Source organism: Apodemus sylvaticus, chromosome 15 (assembly GCF_947179515.1).
Source record: "Apodemus sylvaticus chromosome 15, mApoSyl1.1, whole genome shotgun sequence".
Lineage (NCBI taxonomy): Eukaryota > Metazoa > Chordata > Mammalia > Rodentia > Muridae > Apodemus > Apodemus sylvaticus.
Genome location: NC_067486.1, coordinates 84134952 through 84157178, shown reverse-complemented (window position 1 = coordinate 84157178; position 22227 = coordinate 84134952).

The following is a 22227-nucleotide window of genomic DNA, read 5'->3' as shown; positions in this document are numbered from 1 at the left end:
ACTCTAGCTGTCCCGGAACTCTTCAGACCAGGCTGGCCTCGAACTCAGAGATCACTTACGCTTATCTCCTGAACACTGGAATTGAAGGTGTGTGCCACCTCCACTTTGGTGGCTAATTTAAATTTTTTATTAAGCTATACCAGGCTAAACTCAAACTCTGTGAGCAGAAGCTGGCCTTGAACTTCTGGTCCTCAGCCCTGGGGTTAGAAATGTGCACAATACACCCAGTTTATGCCTGGTCCTGCTGAAGACTCACTTTGCCCCACCCGCCGCTGTCCTCTAACCGCCTTGGATCTTGTTGTTTCCCCCTCCCCCAGAGACCCCCCAAACAAGGATTCTCTGTGTAGCCTGGCTGTCCCAGAACTCACTCTATAGACCAGGCTAACCTCAAACTCACAGAGATCTGCCCCGCCTCTGCCTCCCATGTGCGGGTGATTAAAAGGGTGCGCCACCACCGCCAGGCCATTTTAAAACACTTTTAGCTGTACAGTTTCAGCAGATCTCTAGAATCTCACCACCTCCACTCCCATTTTTCATTTTATAAACTGCAACTAAATCTACCAAAGTAAAAAGGCCATCCATCACCCACTCAACTCTTCCCACCTTCCTCTCAAACACTGCCCTAGGGCACTTTCTGAGCTTCTCTCTCTCTCTCTCTCTCTCTCTCTCTCTCTCTCTCTCAACCCCCCCCCCACTAGCATGAGTCTCCTGAGGCTTTCACCCCCATTGGCCTGGGCCCCCCATTTTTCTTTCCTATTTCTCACCATGTCGTTTGGGCAGACCTTTTGGGGTCACATTTGCCTTGTAAGACCTCATGCCAGGAAAATAGCATTTTTTTTTTTAACCCTAAAAACCTGGTACCCAGCCGGCTTTTCCCTTCTCCCCAAAACGTTCATTTACTGGGGAAGGGCAAATGCATGTACAGGTCAGAGGACAATCTGTGGAGCTGATGACCCTTTCATGGGGGTCCCAGAAATGTGGCTTGGGTCGCAAAGTTTGACATCTCCACCCAATGAGCCGGCACCTCCCCCACCCTCACCCCCCACTGAAGGAGCCTTAGAACTGCCTCACAAACCCAGGCAGTCATCTTCTCAAAGGACTGGAAGCAGGGTCAGGCCTGCCCGGCCTGGCACCACTCGAGACTCTTCTCACATCCAGAAACCTTAAATCCCGGGGCTCACAGGAAATTTAGTGAGTAATTCTTCAAAATATCTTGGAAGAAGCAGGACAGTGGAAAGACAGAGAACGCTGATGAACACACGGTCGGGATGCCAGGACAGAGAAAACTGAGGAAGGTGCTGGTGGGATGCTGGGATAGGGTGACATTGTTTGGGGGCCCAACCAAGCAACCCCAGTATTCAGGAGGAAAAGGCGGATGAAATAAAAGGGTCGTCATAGAGTGTGGTGTCAACCTTGTTTAAATTAGATTCTATGAAAAAAAAAAAATTCCTGCCGGGCGGTGGTGGCACATGCCTTTAATCCCAGCACTAGGGAGGCAGAGGCAGGCAGATTTCTGAGTTCGAGGCCAGCCTGCTCTACAGAGTGAGTTCCAGGACAGCCAGGGCTATAACCAGAAACCTTGTCTCAGAAAAAACAAAACAAAAAAATCCCCCCCTGAGCACATGAGGACACCAAGGTTAATCCCGGCACACAGGAGGCAGAGGTGGGTGGATCTCTCAGTCTGAGGCCAGCCTGGTCTAGGTCTACAGAGTGAGTGCCAGGGCTGTCAGGGCTACACAGAGAAACCCAGTCTCAAGAAACAAAAAACAAAAATAACTAAATACAATAAGTAAAAATCAATTCTGGAGGCTAGAGAATAGTTAATAGCACTGGCTGCTCTTCCAGATGACCAGGGTTCAACTTCGGGCACCCACGTGGGAGACCATACCATCTGGAACTCCAGCTCCAGGGTCCAGTAACCTTTTCTGACCTACCAGGCACAAATGTGGTGCATACATACATGCAGAAAAAAACCAACCAACCAACCAAGCACCCATACACAGATTTATTTATTTTTTTAATTCTTCGTGAGAGTAAGCAGAGGAGACTTCGGATACAAGGCGGAGTTCCTCACCCCCGGAAGTTTCTTGTTTGACTCTCAGCTCTAATACGGCCTTCTGAGAGGACCAATGAGAAGGCCCAGCGGATGAAGGTGCTTGCTACCAAGGCTGATGAGTTAAATCTCCAGGCCTTGTGGAAAGAGATAGCCAACTCCTGCTCATATGTTCACATGCAGATTGTAGAATGTGTGTGCATGTGTGTACACACATAAATGTAATGCTTTAAAACATGGCCTTCAAAGAAAGAAAGAGAAAGAAACAGAGAAGAAAAGAAAAAGAAACAAAACCTTAATCTTCCTCTTTGTGGTCTCCTGGAGAAACCGTCTCATCTCGCTCAGTGCTCCCTGCAGTTTGCTCTCGTCCTACAGGCTAGAGCAGCCCCTGGTGTAAACCCAGCCCCTGGAATACTAATTTACTCCAGTATCTCCCCCAACCAACTGCCTTGACCCTACTGTCCACACACACAGCTGGCTGTGGGACAGAACAGGAATGGTACCTTAGGAAAGGGCCTGCCTGCTAGAGACTTGAGACCAGGTGCCCTTCGGGACTGCCTTGCCCTGAGCCCTGACTTTGTGCCTTAGCTCACATTTTCCTGCTCTGAACAGCCTTATTCAGAGTTCTGTACAGCTCAACTTTTACAGATTTGAAGAACTCTCAGGTTCAGAGAGCAAAGGTCACCTGCCAAGGTCGTTGAGCAAGTAGGTGGCAGGGCCTGGGTCTGAAACCAGGTGTGTCCCTTGCCCTCACCTTATCTGGAAGATTCCTTCCCCCACCCTGGGGGAAAAAACAGGGGTGAGGGAGAGTGAGGAATTCAAATTGGTAGGGCTGGTGGGGGGAGGGGACAGGGAGTGGCTGCAGCTAGGACTTGGGCAACTGGGTGCAGGGCTTAGCAACAGGCCTAGGAGGGGGCCTAGAGCAAATCCTGCCTGCTGAGTCAGAGGTGCCTGAGGCACTCCAGGTGGAGACAGATTTCTGAGAGATGGATGGGGGTGGGAGTGGTGCTGAGGGTGGACTGGCTGGAAAAAGCACTCCAAGATGGTGGGCCGAGGGGTCGAAGTAGGTGCTAAGGACCCAGCCCAGGAGAAAGAGGCCTCAGAGAGGGCAGAGAGCCACCTTTTCCAGAAGCTGGGAGTGGTCAGTCTCCACAAGGTCAGGCCAGATAAGAGCAGCTATAGGCCCAGCCTCTCTTGTGATTATGACCACAGCTCTAGCCCCAGCCCTGGGGCTTCCTGGTATCCTGGCCAGGCCAGGAGATAGCCCCTTCCCCCACTGCCACATGAGACCCATCAGGCCCTGGTGATGGGGGAAGGTTGAGATTTGGACATTTCATGCTTTCTCCCAACTGCTCTGGCTCAGCCCCCAGCCGTCGGGAGATTCTTGGCGCCTAGGACCCTCCATCCAGTGCAGACTGAAAGCTGTTTCAACTGTTTCTGTCCTCTCAGCTGCTGAGAAGGAACCTCTGCTAGGGAACTAGTCTTGTACCCTCTTTATCCTGGAATACCCTCTATGCCCACTTCTCTACACAGCTGTGTGTGGAGACTGCCAAGTGCCTGCCTGATTTCCTCACATTCCCCCTAGCCTAAGAAGCAAACACAACTATTTATTCCTGTCCTAGAGGTGGGAAAACCACAGGGGTCAGTTCTGAGGCCACTGACCGGTCAACAATATGGCTAGGATTTGAACCCATGGGGTGCCCACAGAAACATACACTTCTGGCCCTCAGAAGTTCTGGCAGAAAGTGTCCTCTGCGTTACTCATCCTTGCCCCTGGCTTGTAACATCCTGCAGATAGATCCTAAGAAGACCCTGCCTGTCCACAGATAGATTCAGGAAATCCAGGGTCAGCTGAGAGATGGATGATGCTGTTTAAGGCCAAGCAGGTAAAGGGTACGGGAAGCTTGCTGACTTTTCTTCAAGGAAGGAAGGCTTCATTTGGCTTATAGTCTGAGGCTATAGGTCATAAGGGAAGAGGAAGAGGCGATGGGGAAGTTGTGAGGCAGCTGCAGACATCACGTATGTATGCGTATGCAGGAGGCAGAGAGAGCGCCTCCTCCCCACTTTTGTTTCTTTTACTCTTTTCCTTCTTTCCTTCTTTCTTTCCGTCCTTCCTTTTGTTTGGGGGGTGGTAATTTTTCAAGACAGGGTTTTCTTTTCTTTTTTTCTTTTTGGTTTTTTTGAGACAGGGTTTCTCTGTATAGCCCTGGCTGTCCTGGAACTCACTCTGTAGACCAGGCTGGCCTCGAACTCAGAAATCCGCCTGTCTCTGCCTCCCAGAGTGCTGGGATTACAGGCGTGCACCCGGCACAAGACAGGGTTTTTCTTTTTTTTTTTTTTAAGATTTATTATATGTGAGTACACTGTAGTTATCTTCAGACAGACCAAATCTCCTTACGGATGGTTGTGAGCCACCATGTGGTTGCTGGGAATTGAACTCAGGACCTTTGGAAGAACAGTCAGTGCTCTTAACTGCTGAGCCATCTCACTAGCCCCGACAGGGTTTTTCTAGGTGATAGTTTTGTCTGTCCTAGAACTCACTTTACTTTGTAGACTGTGCTGGCCTCAGATTCACAGAGATTCCCCTGCCTCTGCTTCTGCCTTCCTAGAATTGGATTTAAAGACATGTACCACTACTGCCTGGCTGTTTTTCTTTTTTTGTTTTTATGAAGGGGCTTCTATAATCCCCTTATGTTGCAGAAGATGACCTTCAACTTGTAGTGCCCCTGCCTTTTTCTCCTGAGCACTAGACTAGGGTTTGAGTTTGTAACACCACTAGCCACCTATTCCAAACTAAGGACCAAAACTAGTGCTTTTCTCATGTTAGGCAAGCACTTGACCAAGTGAATTATGCCTCCTGTCTCACTGTAATGGTTTTTCTAAAAAGCAAGCCTGTGTGGTAACATACACCTGGAGTTCTGGCTACACAGGAAGTAAACATCATTTCCAAAATGATCTGGGGAGATATATCTGTGGCTGAGAACAGAGGCAGGCAAAGCCAGCCTCATTGGAAGTGCAAGTTCCAGGACAGCCAGGGCTCCAGGAGAGCCTGCACACTGCCTTCATCCACAGCCTAGGACACTGACCACATAGGGAGGTTCTGTCAGTAATAAAGGGCTGTGTTGTTCTTGTTTTTGTTTCTTGGGTTGTTTTGTTTGGGGGGCTTGATTGCCTTTTCCCCCTCTCTCTCTTCCAGGCAGAGTTTTTCTGTGTATGCCTGGCTATCCTGAAACTAGTAGCTCTGTAAACCAGGCTAGACTGAAATGCACAGAGATCTGCCTGCCTCTGCCTCTGAGTGCTAGACTCTAAGGCATGTGCCACCACTGCCCAGCTAAGTGTTTAATATTTTATATAATCATCATCATCATCATTATTAAATTTAATTTTATGTTCATTGGTATTTTGCCTGCATGTGTCTGTGTGAAGGTGTCTGAATTCCTGGAGCTGGCGTTATAAACAGAGGTGAGCTGCCATGTGGCTGTTGGAAACTGAACCGGGGTCCTCTGGAGGAGCAGCCAGTGCTCTTAACCACTGGGCCATTTTTCCAGCCCCAGATTTTTTTAAATAATACTGTGTATTTAAGAAATAAATGAAAATACAATGGAAAATAAAATAAAATTGCACTGGTCTTCAGAACAGTAAGGTGGCTGCAGGCAAACATTCTTACTACCCAAGCCTGACAACTAAGCCTGTGGCCAGAGGAGGAGAGAAGCAGTTCTCACAGGGTCCTGACCCCCACACATGCAGTGGCGCGCAGGCATCCACTCAATAAAAAAAATTAGAAAACTAAAATATTTTAAAAACCATTTTTAAAAAATTTTATTTAGGCGGGGCAGTGGTGGGCGCATACCTGTAATCCCAACACTTAGGAGGCAGAGGCAGGCAGATTTCTGAGTTCAAGGCCAGCCTGGTCTACAGAGTGAGTTCCAGGACAGCCAGGGTACACAGAGAAACCCTGTCTCAAAAAAACAAAACAACAACAACAACAAATTAGAAGCAGGGTCTCAATGGGTAGCTCTGACTGACCTGAAGCTCGCTGTGTTCTCCAGGCTGGGTATGAACTCCCAGAGATCCCTGGCCTCAGTGTCCTTACTGCCGGAATATTAAAGTAGTACACCACCTATAAATGTTGAAGGATCAGGTGAATAAAGCTAAGGGCCTTGAGGAGACTCAGCGGCTAACCTCACTTGCCTGCTATAGGGGAGAACCAGAGTTCTATTCCCGGCACACACATGGTCACAACCCTCTGATCCAGCTCAAGGTTGGAGCTCACACTCTTCTAGCCTTCCAGGACACTTGGAAGCCATGCACAGACATGTTCTGCATGCAGAACACCCATACACATAATAAATCAATAAGTAAGAGGATGCTGGGTAGGGTAAGAGGAAAGAGAAACTCTTATCCAGTACTGATGAACTGCTAGCACCATTGTGGAAATGAGAATGAAGGATTACAAAATACAAAAAACAAGGCCTGGAACTGCCACGTGGCACTCTCCTTTAATCCCAGCACTGATAAAACCAACACAGGAGGATCTTTATGAGTTTAAAACTAGCCTCCTCTACATAGCAACTTCCACTATAGCCAGGACTACATAAAGAGACCATGTCTCAAAAAACAAATAGATAAACCTACCTGTGGCCGCTACAGAACTAAGAAAGAACTTTGCATCTTGTTCAGTAGCCTTCACACAGACACACATGCGTGAAAAACATCAACATGGCGGAAGAATTAAGACAGAAGCGCATGGGGGCCAAACGGCCTGGGCAACCTGAAAGAGGAAAGGACGCTGGAGCCACGAGAGACTCAGAGAAACGGGGAGAAAAGGGGGGAAGGGGAATAAAAAAGATGCTTAAAAATGTCATTGTGAAATATAACAGTGTGTGTGCTCATTTAATTTTGTAAGTTAAAATAACACAAGCCAGGCTCTGTGGGCATCAGCACTGGAGAGGAAGAAGGTGGCCGTGTGGGGCTCGCTAACCAGCCGGGGACCCCAGCACTTAGAGACCATTTGGTATGGTGGCACCAGGGCCACACAGAGAAACCCTGCCACAGAAAAACAAAAAGGAAGGGGTGAGGTGAGGTGATGGTGGTGACACACGTCTGTAATCCCAGCACTCAGAAGACAGAGGCAGGAGGATCTCTGTGAGTTCCTGGTCTACAAAGTTCCAGGACTGCCAGCCAGGGCTACACAGAGAGACCCTGTCTGTTTAGGTTAGGATTAGGTTATTTATTTAGTTAGAAAATCCAAATAAAATAACAAAGTGCAGCTAGTTAAGTATGAACCCCACTCTTCCACCCTAATCTTGTCTCTTCTTCCCACAGGATGCCTGCTCCCCAAGACTTTGTTTTTGCTTTTGCTTATTTTGTTTCTCTCTGTAGGCCTGGCTGTCCTGGAACTTGCTTGGTAGACCAGACTAGCCTTGAACTCATAACCCTGAGATCTGCCTGCCACAGCCTCTACTTCCCTTCCCCTGTTGAGTGCCACCACTGGCAGCTTGTTAGGAAACTTTAGGTATGCTTACTAAGGGAAGCTTACTAAGATTATACAGATGTTCCCTCTCTCTCTGTGTTTTTGTTTGTTTGAGACAGGGTTTCTCTGCGTATCCCTGGCTGTCCTGGAACTCACTCTGTAGACCAGGCTGACCTTGAACTCAGAAATCCACCTGCCTCTGCTGCACAGAGAAACCCTGTCTCGAAAAACCAAAAAAAAAAAGAACTTCAGATACTAGTCGGGGCTCCCCATCCCGGTAGCCCACGTTACCAGCTCTGGCAAGCATCCTCTGGAAGCCTGTATTCCTTCAGGACCTTAAGCTGGCCTTAGTGTGGCACTTCCTCAATTCCTCTCAAATGTCTGTCTCCCAGCTCTCCCCTGCTTATCCCCCCTGCCCACCCTACAAGACTACACAAAAGCTTCCCTAGGTAAGAAATGGTACTAGCCACAGTAGTGCTCTTGTGGATAACCAGGTTGAGATCCTTGGAATCCACAGGGTGGAAGGAGAGAACCAAACCCTAGGTGTTATTGTATGGACACACACACATACACACACAAACACACACACACACACACACACACACACACACACGCATGCACACACAAACACACACACACACACACACACACGCATGCACACACACACACCACACACACACACACACACACACACGCATGCACACACAAACACACACACACACACACACACACACGCGCGCGCGCGCATGCACACACACACACACCACACACACACACACATACACACACACACACACACACACACACACACACACACACACAGGCTCGCTCAGGAGCTGGAAATGCAGCTCAGTTCTTAAAGTGCTTGCCTAGCATACATAAAGCCTTGGGTTCAATCCCAACATAAAAACTTGGCATGGCAACTCATGTGTATAACCCTAGTGTTTGGGGAGCAGAGACAGGAGATGTAGAAACTTAAAATCATCTTTGGCCCTGTCTAGAAAAACCAAACAAAAAACAAACAAACAAAAAAATCTTTGGCCGGGCAGTGGTGGTGCACACCTGTAATCCCAGCACTCTGGGAGGCAGGGGCAGGCAGATTTCTGAGTTCGAGGCCAGCCTGGTCTACAGAGTGAGTTCCAGGACAGCTAGGGCTATACAGAGAAACCCTGTCTCGAAAAAACCAAACCCCAAAATCCAAAAAAAAAAAAAAAAAAAAAATCTTTGGGTACATAGGGAATTCCAAAACAAACAAGTAATGACTGTTTTTTGGGGGTGGGAGGTTCAAGGCAGGGTTTCTCTGTGAAGCCCTGGCTGTCTTGGAACTCATTCTGTAGAGAAGACTGGTCCTGAGCTCAGAGCTCTGCTTGCCTGTCACCTGAGTGCTGGGTTAAATTAGGTCTATGCCAGCCAGCACACTGCACTCAAATTACCACTCTTTTTTTTTTTTTTTTGGTTTTTCGAGACAGGGTTTCTCTGTGTAGCCCTGGCTGTCCCGGAACTCACTCTGTAGACCAGGTTGGCCTCAAACGACTCATTTTTCCTTTTAATCAAATAATCTGTGTGTTTGTACCCATCTCTTTCTTTTTTCTCCATCTCTCTGTGTTACCACATGTTCGTGTGTGTGTGTGTGTGTGTGTGTTTATGTATACACATGGTAGGGTATGGAGGCCAGAAGTGTCCACCTTTATTGTGCTCTGTTTTATTTGTTTTTCTTTGAGATAGGGTCTGTCACTGAGCTTGAAGCTCACAGATTGGGTGAGAGTGGTCGGCCACTGTGCTTCAAGGGGAGCCCGCCTGTTTGTGCCCAGGTACTGGAGTTCCGGTGGGCACTGCTCTGTCCACCTTGATATTTGGGTGCTGGGGATTCAAAGACAGCCTCAAGCTTACTAGAGCAGGCCTTTTACTAACTGAGCCATTTACTCCACCACCACATTTTATTTATCTATTTAGCTGTTGATAAACACCTCACTTAATTCTTGAATATTGTAATTATTGGCACAAAACAAACAAACAAACAAAAACCAAGCAGTAATTAAAAGTCTTCCTACCAAAAAGGCTATAGGATTCAATGCAGACTTCTACTATACCCTCAAAGAAGAGTGGGCAGGAACGGTCTTCAGGAAATTCTGTGAAATAGAAACTAAAGAGAGGGACATTTCCTAACTCTTTTTACACCGGCACTATTACCCTGTTACCGAAACCATACAAAGAAAGAAAATTACAGACCATTTTTTATATAAACATAGATGCAAAAATTCTCAATAAAACACTTACAAACTGAATCCAAGAACACATCCAAAAGATAATTTACTTTGATCCGGTTGGCTTCCTTCCAGAGACACAAGGTGGTTAGACATATGTAAATCAATAAAAGTACTACACCACAGAAATAGACTGAAAGAAAAAAAAACACATGAAATATTTCTCAGAAATAGAAGAGGCTTTTGGCAAAATCTCAGCCTACTTCATGATAAAAAGCCTTGGAGAGAATATGGATATAAGGGACATACTGCAAAAAATAAAATAAAGGCAGTTTATAGCAAGCCCATAGCCAACACCAGTAATCTAAATGGAGAGAAACTCAAAAGTATTTCCATTAAAATTAGGAGCAAGGCAAGGCTGCCCCGCTCTTCACACCTACTGCATACAGGATAAGGGAGGAGATACAGGAAACGACAACTGTCCAGCTGTGAGTCTGCCTCCTCCAGGCATGCTGCTCAGGGGAGGCAGAACATTATCCGTGTTTTCATCGGGGGTATGGGATGGTTGTGGTTTCCAGTCTCCTCTGTATCCAGACACCGCTGAGATGCTGCCGGACAACCCTTTGAAGGATCATATGGAAAGCTACTACTGTAGAAGCTTTCTAAAATATATGCTACAAATATGAAAGGAATCTAAATGGAGCCCTCAAATAATGGGGGAGATAGTGCCCCGACTAAACGTCTTTCATCACCAAGTGAAATATCCAGTGTCAGGAACAGGTTACATCTAGTTGAGTCATTGGCCAAAGGTTTTTCCATGGACACTCACAAACATCTCAGGCTACTACCAAGGCTGTTTCCACAAAGTGATGCTAAAGCTCTGTTGCTGAGCATGATGCTTACACGTGTCACTAAACATGGAGAAGTCAAGCTGTGGCCCACCCAGCAGCTGCAGCCCTCCTGACGAGTGTTCATGGTACTGGTGAGAGAAGGAGAGCACTGTGCCGGCCACGCGTTGCACAACTTACAAGAATGATCCACCTGAGAGATTTGCTGGTGCAATAGTGGCATAGACATGGGAGTAACCAACCACTCTCTGCCTGGCCTTAGGGCCGACGTCATGAGGTGGAACCCATGCCACAGGCTGAGTCCACCACACCAATAGATCAATGAAGCCATCATCAGAGGATCTTCTTGGGAACTAACACAGAGACCCACAACTGGAACATGTACAGCGTGAGAAATTCTGGAGCACATAGTGCTAAATAGCATGTCTTCATCTACTCCTCCTCTCAGGACTCCAGGAGGCTGGAAGACTGTGAGTTCCAGAGGTGGTGGGTGATTCCCAGGAATCAGTGTCCTCCAGACACAGCAGCACTGATGCACATGAACCCACAGACTGTGGCAGCATGCATAGGGCCTGTGCAGGTTGAAGCCAGATGGGGTCCCTCTGCAGAGAGGGAGATGCAGACACAAAAGCTTGCACCCCTAGCCAAGATGCTATCTGCAATTGGCATTTGCTTGCAAAGGGAAAACCAGTCTTCTCTACTGGAGTTTCAATGGTTGTATCAATCACACTTCAGGGTGGTCCCCATGCCCAGGAATAGATGACCAACACAATGAACTGAATAGTGTTTTTGCAGATGTTTTCTCTTCAGATTGCTTTGTCTAAGCATTTTTTTTTTTTTTTGAGACAGTGTTTCACTATATAGCTCTGGCTATCCTGGAACTCATTATGTAGACTAGGTTGGCCTCAAACTCTCAGCAATCCACCTGCCTCTGCGTTCCAAGAGTTGGAACTAATGGTATGTGCCACTATGTTGGCTTAGTCTTTTGCTTGTATATTTTGGTTTCTGATTTTGTGAAGTTTTTGTGGGGATGTGGTGTGTTAGGCTCTTGTTTTTGTTTTTTGTTTTTTGTTTTTAAAGAGAGAAGTGGGCCCAGGAGAGGTTGTTGGTGCACACCTCCAATTCTAGCAGTCAGGAGGCAGAAGCGGGAACAAGCATGGAGTCAGCTTGGTCTATAGAGAGAGTTCCGTCCCGGACAGTCAAAGCTACAGTGTGAGACTTTTGTCTTAAAAAAAAAAATAAGAGGGGGGATGATGTAGACTTGGGTAGGTAGAAGCTGGGGGGGGGAAGCATGATCATATATTGTATAAAAAAAGTTATAAAAAGGTAAAAAAACGTATAAGATAAACATGGATGTGCTGACGTACTGGTACCTCAGGTAGCCCGCTAACCTAACTACCCCAAGAGTGGTACAGCTGGATCATACAGTAGTAGTTCTGCCTTTCACTCTGTACTTTTTATTAGCATATATTAATCACATGTAACAATGGGTCTCCTGACACAGTCATGTAAGCACACTGCACAGCTGGAGCCGTCAGCCCACGACCTTCTTCTGTTTCTTTCCCAGCTTGTCTCAGCTCTGCTTTTTCTTTTTTATGTGATTTAGTGAATTTAATTAGAGCTGTTTACAGGGGAATAAGTGGATGATTATTTATAGGATTCAGCGCAATTTACCAGTGACTATAACGGCTGGAAAAAATGTTCCTTCTTGTAACCATCACCTAGGGAGTGGCAGGACCTCTACCCTTGGCTCAGTAAGTCTTCAGAAGAGCCCATTTTTAAGCTCTTCTTCATGACTGACATTTCCTTTAACACGTGCTTGATAGTTCTATTTTTCCTTCCTGAGGTAGGCTCACTGTGTGGCCCTGGCTCAACTGGAAGTCACTATATAGATCAGACTGGTTCTAATTCAGAGATCTTTAGAGTTCTGGGACTAAAGACATGCCCCACACCACCATTTTAAGTCTATTGTGTTTTCGTCATTTCTAGGATGTTTAGGCATTGTATTCTATTTCTTGGCTAGTATAACTGACAGCAGTAGCTTCATAATTTGCTTTAACATGTTAGGACAGATGTACTCTTATTTCTGTTGTTTGGTGTTTCAAAGATGATAGGTGTAAAAACAACTAGTATTAGCTATGTATTTGGATAAACTAAGAATTTTAAATTTTTTTGTTTGTTTTTGTTTTTTCAAGACAGGGTTGCTCTGTGTAGCCCTGGCTGTCCTGAACTCACTTTGTAGACCAGGCTGGCCTCAAACTCAGAAATCCACCTGCCTCTGCCTCTCAAGTGCTGGGACTAAAGGTGTGCGCCACCACTGCCCGGTGAATTTTACATTTTTATCTGTTACTTTAAGCTTTTACATTTGGAGAGCATGCTTGTCTCTGTGAAGGGCTTGTGCCTCTGGGTCACAGTCTCCTTATAGAACAGTTGTAGGTGCTGGCTAGGACTTTTCTGACCTTAAAGTGGAGGGCTTTAATGCTTAGTGTTTAAAGTAGAGAGAAGGCCATTTAATAACTCTGTAGAGAATAACTCCGTGTGAATCCTAATACAGTTGGATGGCCACAAGTTTTGGGTCTTACTGGGCTGTCTAAACTCCTGTGACCTGCTGCGGTCACCAGAAGACTCTGGATAAGCAAAGGGTGTACACGGACCTCTCTGCCCCCTGCACAATCCGGTTGACCTTCGCGAGAGTGGATGTAAGGATCCCAGGAGGAGTTTAGGGTTAAGACTCGCAGCCTCTTTTCTCCTTTAAAATCAGAACCACGCAGGCCTTCCTGCAGCCCAGGCCGTGGAGCAAGCAGCCTTTGGGGGCTAAACTTTGTAGACTGAGATACTCTGCGAGGTTGAAGATCAAGGGGCTCAAACAGAAGGAAGAGAGGCGCAGGCCACCTGAACCGGGTTAGTGGGGATGATGCTGGGGGGGTCTGGTCCGGGTCAGGCTCAAAACGGGTCAGTCTTCAGTCTGAGGGCTGGGCATAGTCCTGTGGTACAGAGCAGACTTCTGGTTCCGCTGAGCGTTGCCCGTCAAGTATTTAGCGGGGAGGTTGCCGTCTCGTTCGGGCGCCTGGATCGGGATCTCGTAGGCATCCCAGTCAGGGCTCCGGTGACCTCCCGTGCGCCCCTCCCCCATTACAGTACCCTGCGGCCACTGGCCCATCCCTGGACTCAGACCCCTCGTCCGCCACGCCCAGCCTCAGGGTTCCGCCCCCACGAGGGTCCGCCTCCAGGTCCGCCCCGTCGCTCGCCCATTCAGATGTGGGTCAGGGGTGAGCGGGTGGAGCTGACGTCACAAGCTTCCAAGATGGCGCGGGGCGGGCGGCTGTGAGCGGCGCTCTGAGCGCGCTGGGCGGGGAGCCGAGCGGGGCCGGCGGAGGGCGGACAGGGCGGGCGCGTGCAGCGCAGGTCGTGCGCCCAAGACGAGGGGCCGCTGGCAGGCACATGAGGTAAGCGGTGTCCTCGAGTGAGGGAGACGCGGGCCGGGCGCGCTCCCGGAGAGGGGGGCGTGGGCGCGCGTGGGACAGAGCGCGCGCACGGCCCCTAGTCCCGAACCGAGGCGCACGCGGGACCCTGGACGGGCAGGGGCTTTGTGGTTCAGGTGCCCGGCGGGCTGCGGCCGGGAAGGGACTCCGGGCACAAAGCCCCCAGGGCCGCGCCAGTCCTGGGGCGCGAGTCTGTGGAGCGGGGGTCGACCGGGTAGCGGGCGCCGGCTCTTTGTGCCTTTTCATTAGCAATCTAATCCGAACGGCGTCGGGCGAGCTATGCTGCCTGACAGGCGGGCGTTCTCCCATTATGCAAACGGCTGTACGCCTGCGGCTGTCCCTCACTGGAACGCGCTACGGTTTCCAGAACTGCGCTTGTGTCTGGTCTGCAGTCCTTTTCCTCCAGTACCCTTCCTGGCTAGGAGACTGGCCGTGCCAGGGACAGGGTAGGGCTTAGAGGGGCCGGGCTCCGTGGCTGGGTGGGCTTTCTGCCCTGCCCCCAGACCTTTGCTGTAGGCAGCCGCCTGGCAGGAAGAGAGATGGGCTTGGGGGAGGGGGTCGGGTGGCAAGAGGAAGGGACTGGCTGGCCCAGGGAGTGAGCTGAGGGGCCCTAGCTTGTCATTCTCTGTTTATCTTCCAAAATGGTTCATATGCACACAGGCCTGGGTGTGAGTGCTGGGGGGAACATACCTCTCCCCGGGGAGCAGTGACTTAAGGTACTTGGAGTGATTGAGGCCAGATAATACTCTGAGCAGCCGCACCCAGAACAGTTTTGGACTACCTTGAGAAGAGAGCCCATTGCTGATCTTGGCTGGCCAGAGAGATTTAGAAGTTATTTACTTATGTGCTCTATCGCCCTCTTCACAGTATCTTTTCTAGTTATAATTGTCAGGCGCATTTGGAAAGCTGTGTTTCAGGTTCCTCACTTCTAAACAGCAGGAGGGGTGTAACACTGAGGGGCCACCCCCACTGACATATGTGGCGGTGGGGGAGGGGCGGATCCTTGCCTATAGGAATCCTGTGACTGGACTGTTACTGGGGTTTGCTGGCTTGTCTTTTGCTTCTAGGACCAGGAAATCAGGCAGGTAGTGGAGGGGTTCGTCTTCTAGGCTGAACTTGGGATTTCCAGACTAGGACAAAGGTTGGAGTGGTAGAGGCAAGCCCTAGAGGGATGCCACACTTCTATGCTTCTGATTCCCCCTAGCTTTGCCCCTCTTCTGTTATCTGCCTGTATCTGGAATCCCTGGCTTTCAAGCAGACATTTTTAGGATCGTAGTCTGTAACCACTCTGTAGCTCTGTCTCAAGAAAAAGTATGCTGGGTGGAGCAGAGCTTTTGGAGTAGTCTGAAATAAAGCAGATGGTCCAGCCTCAGGCTGGCCTCTAGAGACAAATGTGTGGCCAAACCTTCAGACTAAGGTTTTTGCAAGAAGTCATGTGGCTGCAGGTGATCTTTCTGCCCTGTGCAGTTAGAGTTTGTAATGAAAACCTCTGAGACCTACAGAATAGCCATGGGAAGAGCTGTAACAGTCTGCATTGCCTGTGTGTGCGCTGAGAGGGAGCAGCGCTGGTCCTGCCCTCTGCAGCTTAGTTGTAAGGTGCTGGGAGTGCTTGCTAAGCAGCCTGTATGGCTGTGTGGGTTCAGCTTGGTGCCCAGAATTTCTTCCCTTAGTGTCTCCATGCCAGTTGTTGGCACATGTACCTTAGTCACCGAGTGTTTATGAGCAATTCCTGAAAAGAAAATATCTTCTTCCGATTGCTGGCTTTGCATGTAGGAAGAAGCAGCTTGAGGGAACCCTGTCTTTAAAGCAGAACTAAAATGATTGGCTGTAATTGCTAGAAGGAGAAGAGGTGCAGACAGGGCAGGGGTAGTGTGTCCTGTTCTGCTACATAGTACCTGCTCTGAGGACAGGTAGGTAGGATTCCTTCCTCACTTCCTGGTCTTGGCCAGCAGCCTAGCCTTTTCCACAAGCTGCAATTCTAGATTAATCCTCACGTAGTGTTTTCTTTCCACAGATCAAATTTCTCATTTTGTTAATAAGCGCAGTCTCTGATCCTCTTGGAGTCAGCTGTTGTGGACTGAGAGCAACAGGGTTTTGCATTATTGAGCTGTAGGGAATGCGGTGCAGTCTTCCTATGAGTCCTTATTGCTTGTCAAGGTCAGGCTCAAAGGGGTGAGGTTAGGGGCATGAACTACCCTCCTCCCTTTTAAGCCAGGCTGGACTTTGTTAAGAGATGATACTACATTTCTTCATTCATATGTATGCATGTATGTATGTATGCATGTATGTATGTATGTAGATGGGCAGGCACTCTGCTAGAGTTGAGGGACAGCTTGTGGGAGTTGGTTCTCTCCTCCCACCCTGTGGATCGTGGGGATCAAAGTTGTCATAAGGCAGGCACTTTTGTCTACTGAGCCATGTCTCTGGCCCAAGAAAGACGCTTTCACTGTGTACCCGTGGTTAGCTTAGACCTCACTGTGTAGAGCAGGTTTACCTAGAACCCAGAGTCACCTATGTCTGCTTCCAGAGTGCTGGGATTAGAGACAGGTACCACTATGACCAGTTCTTTGATGGTCTCTGAGACAGGGCCTCACTGTGTAGCTCTGACTGTCTTGGAACTCAGAGAATGGCCTGCCTTTGCCTAACAAGTGCTGAGGTTAAAGGTGTGTGCTACCAGAGTTTGGGGTTTTATTTTTAAATAAGAAACCAAGGGTTGGAGAGATGGCGCAGAGGACCCAGGTGGCTTACAACCATGTATCCCCAGTTTTAGGGAACCTGGTGCCTTCTCCCTTCCCAAGGTACAGGCACTCCTGGGGCTGTGTTTGTAAAGTTAAAACAACAACAAAAACAAGGAAACAAGGTCTCTTACAGCTCTGACTGGCCCAGGAGGCACAGACATCCACGTCCCTCCCATAAATCCTTTGCTGTTTTGTTTTTAAGACAGGGTCTTTCTAGCCCTGGCTGTCTTAGAAATCACTAGATAGATAAGGAACTCGGAGATCTACCTGCCTCTGTGTTGAGTGATAGGATTAAAGGGGTGCCACACTGTATCAGGCTCCTGAGATATTTTAATATAGAATAGTCCTGGCTGTCCTGGAACTTGCTATGTAGACCATGCTGGGCTCAAACTCTGGCATTAAAGGTGTGTACCACCACCACCTGGCGAAGATTTTTTTCTTCTCCCCCTAAAGGCCATGGAGGAAGGACTAGGAGACCGTGGAAAACATTCTCTTGCAGGTGTTTGAAGCTTGGGAAGTGTGTGCCCTCAGATGTGGGACTCTTGCGAACTTTGTATTTTACTCAGCCACATTTTCTAAACATAACTTACCACTTAGCCCTGATAGCATGTCTAAATTATGCTGGCTCTGGTGCCCACAAACTTGTGTACCACTGCTCTGCTTTTAAGGCAGAATGATAGTATCATTCTAGGTCAGCAGGAATCTCTTGAGACTGAGGTTCATACCTTGCTGGGATTGGAGGGTAAATGCTTTTGACTTGAGAGCCTATGAGAGCCTTTATTACATAATGTCTGTAGATGCTTGAGCTCAGACCAGGGAGAGAGCCTTTTCTCCAGACACACTGGATTTCTGTTGGAAGCTATAAAACAAGCCTGTCTACAGGTACACACACACACACACACACACACACACACACACACACACACACACACACACACACGTATGGCTGGGGAAGGAACAGGAAAAGGAGTAAGCTTGCCTAAGGGTTAGGGGACTGAACTGGGGAAGATCCCTAAGGAATAACTGATCTCTTGAGCCAGTTGGGAGATGGGGGTGGGGAGCCCTAGTAAGCCTGATCCACTGAAGGCCAGACACTGTTGCAGTCTAGGAGGGGAGGGAAAGGTGGGCCTGGGCAGGGCATGCTGGAGTGAGTGGGGAGAGTGACCCCGTAACACTCCTAGGATCCTCAGAAAGGTTACCATAACTGATGAAAGTGTTGTTGGTAGTGGGAAGAAGCATGTTTGGGGGCTTGAAGTTGGGGAGCTGAGGATCTTACACCCTCCAAGTGAGAAAGCATGAGCCAGCCACTTGCATCTGGGCCAAAAGTCCCTTCTGTTTCTTGTGAGATGGAGGTGGGTGTAGGTCCTTGTTTCCTGATTGAGGGTGAGCTACCTCACCATAACCTTCTTGTGGTGAAGTGGGGGGTATGGGATATGGAAAGCGGCTGCCTCCTCGGTTGCCCTGTCTGTCCTGTGTGAATTCCTGGAGTGGCAAGGACGAAGGGTCCAGGTCAGGATGGGAGGGCTGTTTGCTCTGCCTGAATACAGCAGTTCTATGTGGCTGTGGGCAGCAGGCCTTGTTTATTACTAGCCAACGCCTGTAAGTAGACAGACGCTTCTGCTGATGGGACCACTCCCGGTCTCATGGTAGCGTGGGCTTGAGCCCCATTGGAGTTTTCATCTACCCAGCTGAGGACTCTTCCCAGTGAGGGACCCCATGGCAGCTCCTGGTGTATGCAGCCTCCTCGCCCTGCTGCTTGGAAGCCGCATAAAGCACATGAAAAGGAAGATGGGCCTGAGACCTCAGGGCCTTTCCTTATATGGACAGTGTCTGACTGTGTGAGATGATCACCTTGGGCTGCCCATGAGTCCCGCACTGTGTCTTGTGTCATACTGGACTTAAACCTTGGGATTTGTATCAGGCCTCTGGGGAGTTTGCTTCATCCATAGGTAGGCCCTGTGTTGCTGCAGTGAAGCTGGGATGTGGCAAAGTGTAAGAACCACTGCCCGAGCGAGTGGTGTACAGAGTAAAGCCAAGGGTTGAGCAGTAAGGCTGAGCACGGTATGCTGTTAACTGATTTGGGTAGCAGTTATGCACTGGGTGAATGGGCTTAGCAGATCCGCAGGCAGCAGAGGGACGCCGAAGAAGGGTAAACAGTAGGGCCTGAGTGTGCACTGAGGGGTGTGTAGTAGAATGTTCTCTGTGGAGCCACCTCCTTCCCTGTGTGTACCTAAGACTCAGTCTCACCCAGCCCGTGGCATGTGCTTCCATCTTGTCTGGCCTTGACTCAGTTGCATTCTTGGGTTCCCACTGGCCCTCTTTGTAACCTGTGAACCTTCTTTGTCTGTTGGGGTTAGGGCTATGGTTGTGTGACAGGAGTGCTAAGACCCCTTGCTGTCCTGGGTAGGAACTGTGGTCCTCCAGAGGAGGCAGAGCCTAGGCACAGGCAGTGAACAGATGCTAGGGGCACAGGCAGAGGGCTTTTCTGTAGTGTGCATATCGGCAGACAGGCCTGAACAAACTGTTTTATAAGTATAACCTTCTAGTTTGTGTGCGTGTGTTGTTGTTGGGGGGCTTTCACACTCAACACATACATCCCTTGCTTGTACATGTGTGTAACACCATGCCTAATTTTTTTTCTAGGCTGGGAATCAAAATTCCCATGCCTGATAGATTCTCTACTAACTGAGCTACTGACCAACCCTACCTTTTCCTTTAGTAATAATCGGGGTGCTCCGGGAGCCTTCCAAAGTTCTTGGCAGAAGGCTAGGAAGGTGCTGGGGGAAGAGGGACAGCCATTTCTTCTGAGCCCTTCGTCTTGCTCAGCCTTGTGGTAGCATATAGGCAGGCCAGCATTTAATGCTTGAATGTACTGTGCAGTCCTGATCATTTCATCAGCCCCTGTTGTACATATGACTCAGAGTGGTACTGTCACACAGGTAGGAAGTGCTCAGGGACATTCTAGCAGTGGGCTGTGTGTGTCGGGGGGAGCTATGCGGACAGTCTGCGGGCGCTTTATTTATTTTCAGTGGTACTTGGGCTGGAACACCTCGGTTTCAAGATAGGATCACTATGTTGCCTTGGGCTGGAACTTCTTATGTAGACCAGGCTGGCCTTGAACTCACAGAGCTTGTCCTGCCTCTGTCTCCCAAGAGCTGCAGAGTTGGGATCAAGGGTGTTCACCACTATGCCAGGCAGAGTACTTTGTAGATATTTAGGTGTTCTTTGTTTAGTTGTTTGTTTGTTTGTTTTGTTTTGGAGACAGAATCTCACTATGTAGCTCAGGCTGACCAGTTTACCCTGTAACTCAGGCCTCTCTTGTTTTTTTCTTTTAAGTTTTAAAATTAAAATATTACAGAATTTTCTCCCTTCTTCCCTCTAATACCTTCCATGCACCTCCCCTTTGCCTTTTAAATTCATGGTCTCTTTGTTTCTTTGTTGCATATATGTATGTGAGTAAATATACATGCTCTTATATGATTTCGGGGCTCACCACTTGGAAGTAGATAATCAATTGGGGTGAGTGACTTACCCCTGGGAACAAAGTCTTCCTTTTTCCTTAGTCCTGAGTTGCCCGAGTTCTTTGTGTACCAGTGGATCTTCTTGAGATTTTTTTCCCTTCCGCAATAGTATGTCTGTTGGTGTGATTTGGGTCCTATTCAGGCAACCATATTTTTGAAGCATCGAAAATACCTTTCAATAGCAGAATTCCTGGTCCTCTGACTCCTATAGTTCTGTGCAATTTTCCCTGAGCAGGAGTTTGTTATAGATGAATGTATTCATTGGGTCTGGATATCTCTGCATTTTGACCAGTTGTGGATGTTCCTTCCACACCCCTCTCCTCCCCCCCCCCCCCCCCAAGACAGGGCTTCTCTATGTAACCCAGGTTATCCTGGAACTCATTCAGTAGATCAGGCTGGCCTCCAATCTAGCGATCTGCCTGCCTCTGCCTCTCTAGTGCTGTTAAAGGCATGTGCCATCACCACCACCACCACCCCTGTTTTTGAGACCGGATCTCAATATATAGTCTTTGCTGACCTGGAATTCACAGAGATCCATCCACCTGCCTCTGTAGTGCTGGGCTATCACACGTGGCCCTGAAGTTTTTTTTCTTTTCTTTTTTTTTTTTTTTAAGATTTTATTTAAGTATATGAGTACACCATTGCAATCCTCAGACACACCAGAAAGAGGGCATCAGATCCCATTACAGATGGTTCTGAGCCACCATATGGTTGCTGGGAATTGAATTCAGGACCTCTGGATAAGCAGTGTTCTTAACTGCTGAGCTATTTCTCCAGCTCTACCCCCTCTACCCCCTTTGGTTTTCTTTTCTTTCTTTCTGGTTTTTTTTTTTTTTTTTTTTTTTTTTTTTTTTTTTTTGGTTTTTCGAGACAGGGTTTCTCTGTGTAGTCCTGGCTGTCTTGGAACTCACTCTGTAGACCAGGCTGGCCTTGAACTCAGAAATCCGCCTACCTCTGCCTCCCAAGTGCTGGGATTACAGGCGTGTGCCACCACCTGGCTTAAGGTTTTCTTTGACATTTTTGTTTTGTTTTAAATTTTGTGTGTTTTGGGGAAGCAGGTCGGGGAACATGGGCATGTGGGTTTATTTCTATAGCATGCAAGTGGGACTCAGAAGGGAACTTAGAGGAGCCAAGTCCCTGTGGTCCCCAGGATTGGACTTAGGTTGTTAAACTGAGTTCTCCTGCCTATTTTTTCCTCTTAAGTTACTTTTTGTGTGCTAATGTTATGATGAGTGTGTGGGTCAGGAGCACCTATGGGAGTCTCCTTCTCCCTTATGGTTTGGGGAATCAAACTTGGGTTTGACAGCATGTTCATTTACCTGACCCACAGATGAGGTTTTCTTTTTAAAATTGCATTTGATTTTTTAGGGGGAAGGGTGCTGCACATGTGGCGGTCAGAGAACAACTTGAGGAAGTTGGTTCTCTTCACTCTGGGTTTCAGGACCTAACAGCAGGTATGCTGACTTGACTGCAAGCACGTTTACAAGAATGGCTGTGGCCGAGGGTTTCAGTGTAATTGGGGTGATGCTCAGAGCTGAAGGGCTCCCTGGACCACTTCACTTTAATAATAGCCCCTCTGGGATTTCTGGTACTGTACTTCAGAGCTTCCAGCCTTCCCTTCTCCTAGACATTTTTCAGTCTGGGCAATGAGAGGTGCTCAGTTGCTGCCACTGGTGGTGCTAGGAGCAGGGTGGGACTTTCATTAGAATGAGCACTGGGGCTGGAGCGAGGGTGGGAGAAACAGAGCACTGGTAATCAGGCACTGGGCTTGGGTTGCCCTTTGGCTGTGATAAGTCACCTAAACTCCAGAAGGCGGGCCAGGTGTGAGCCCGAGGCAGCCCCCATCCTGCTGAGGGAGAGGGCTGTTTCCAAAGTCCCACATTCCATGCATGTATGCACGCTGATAAG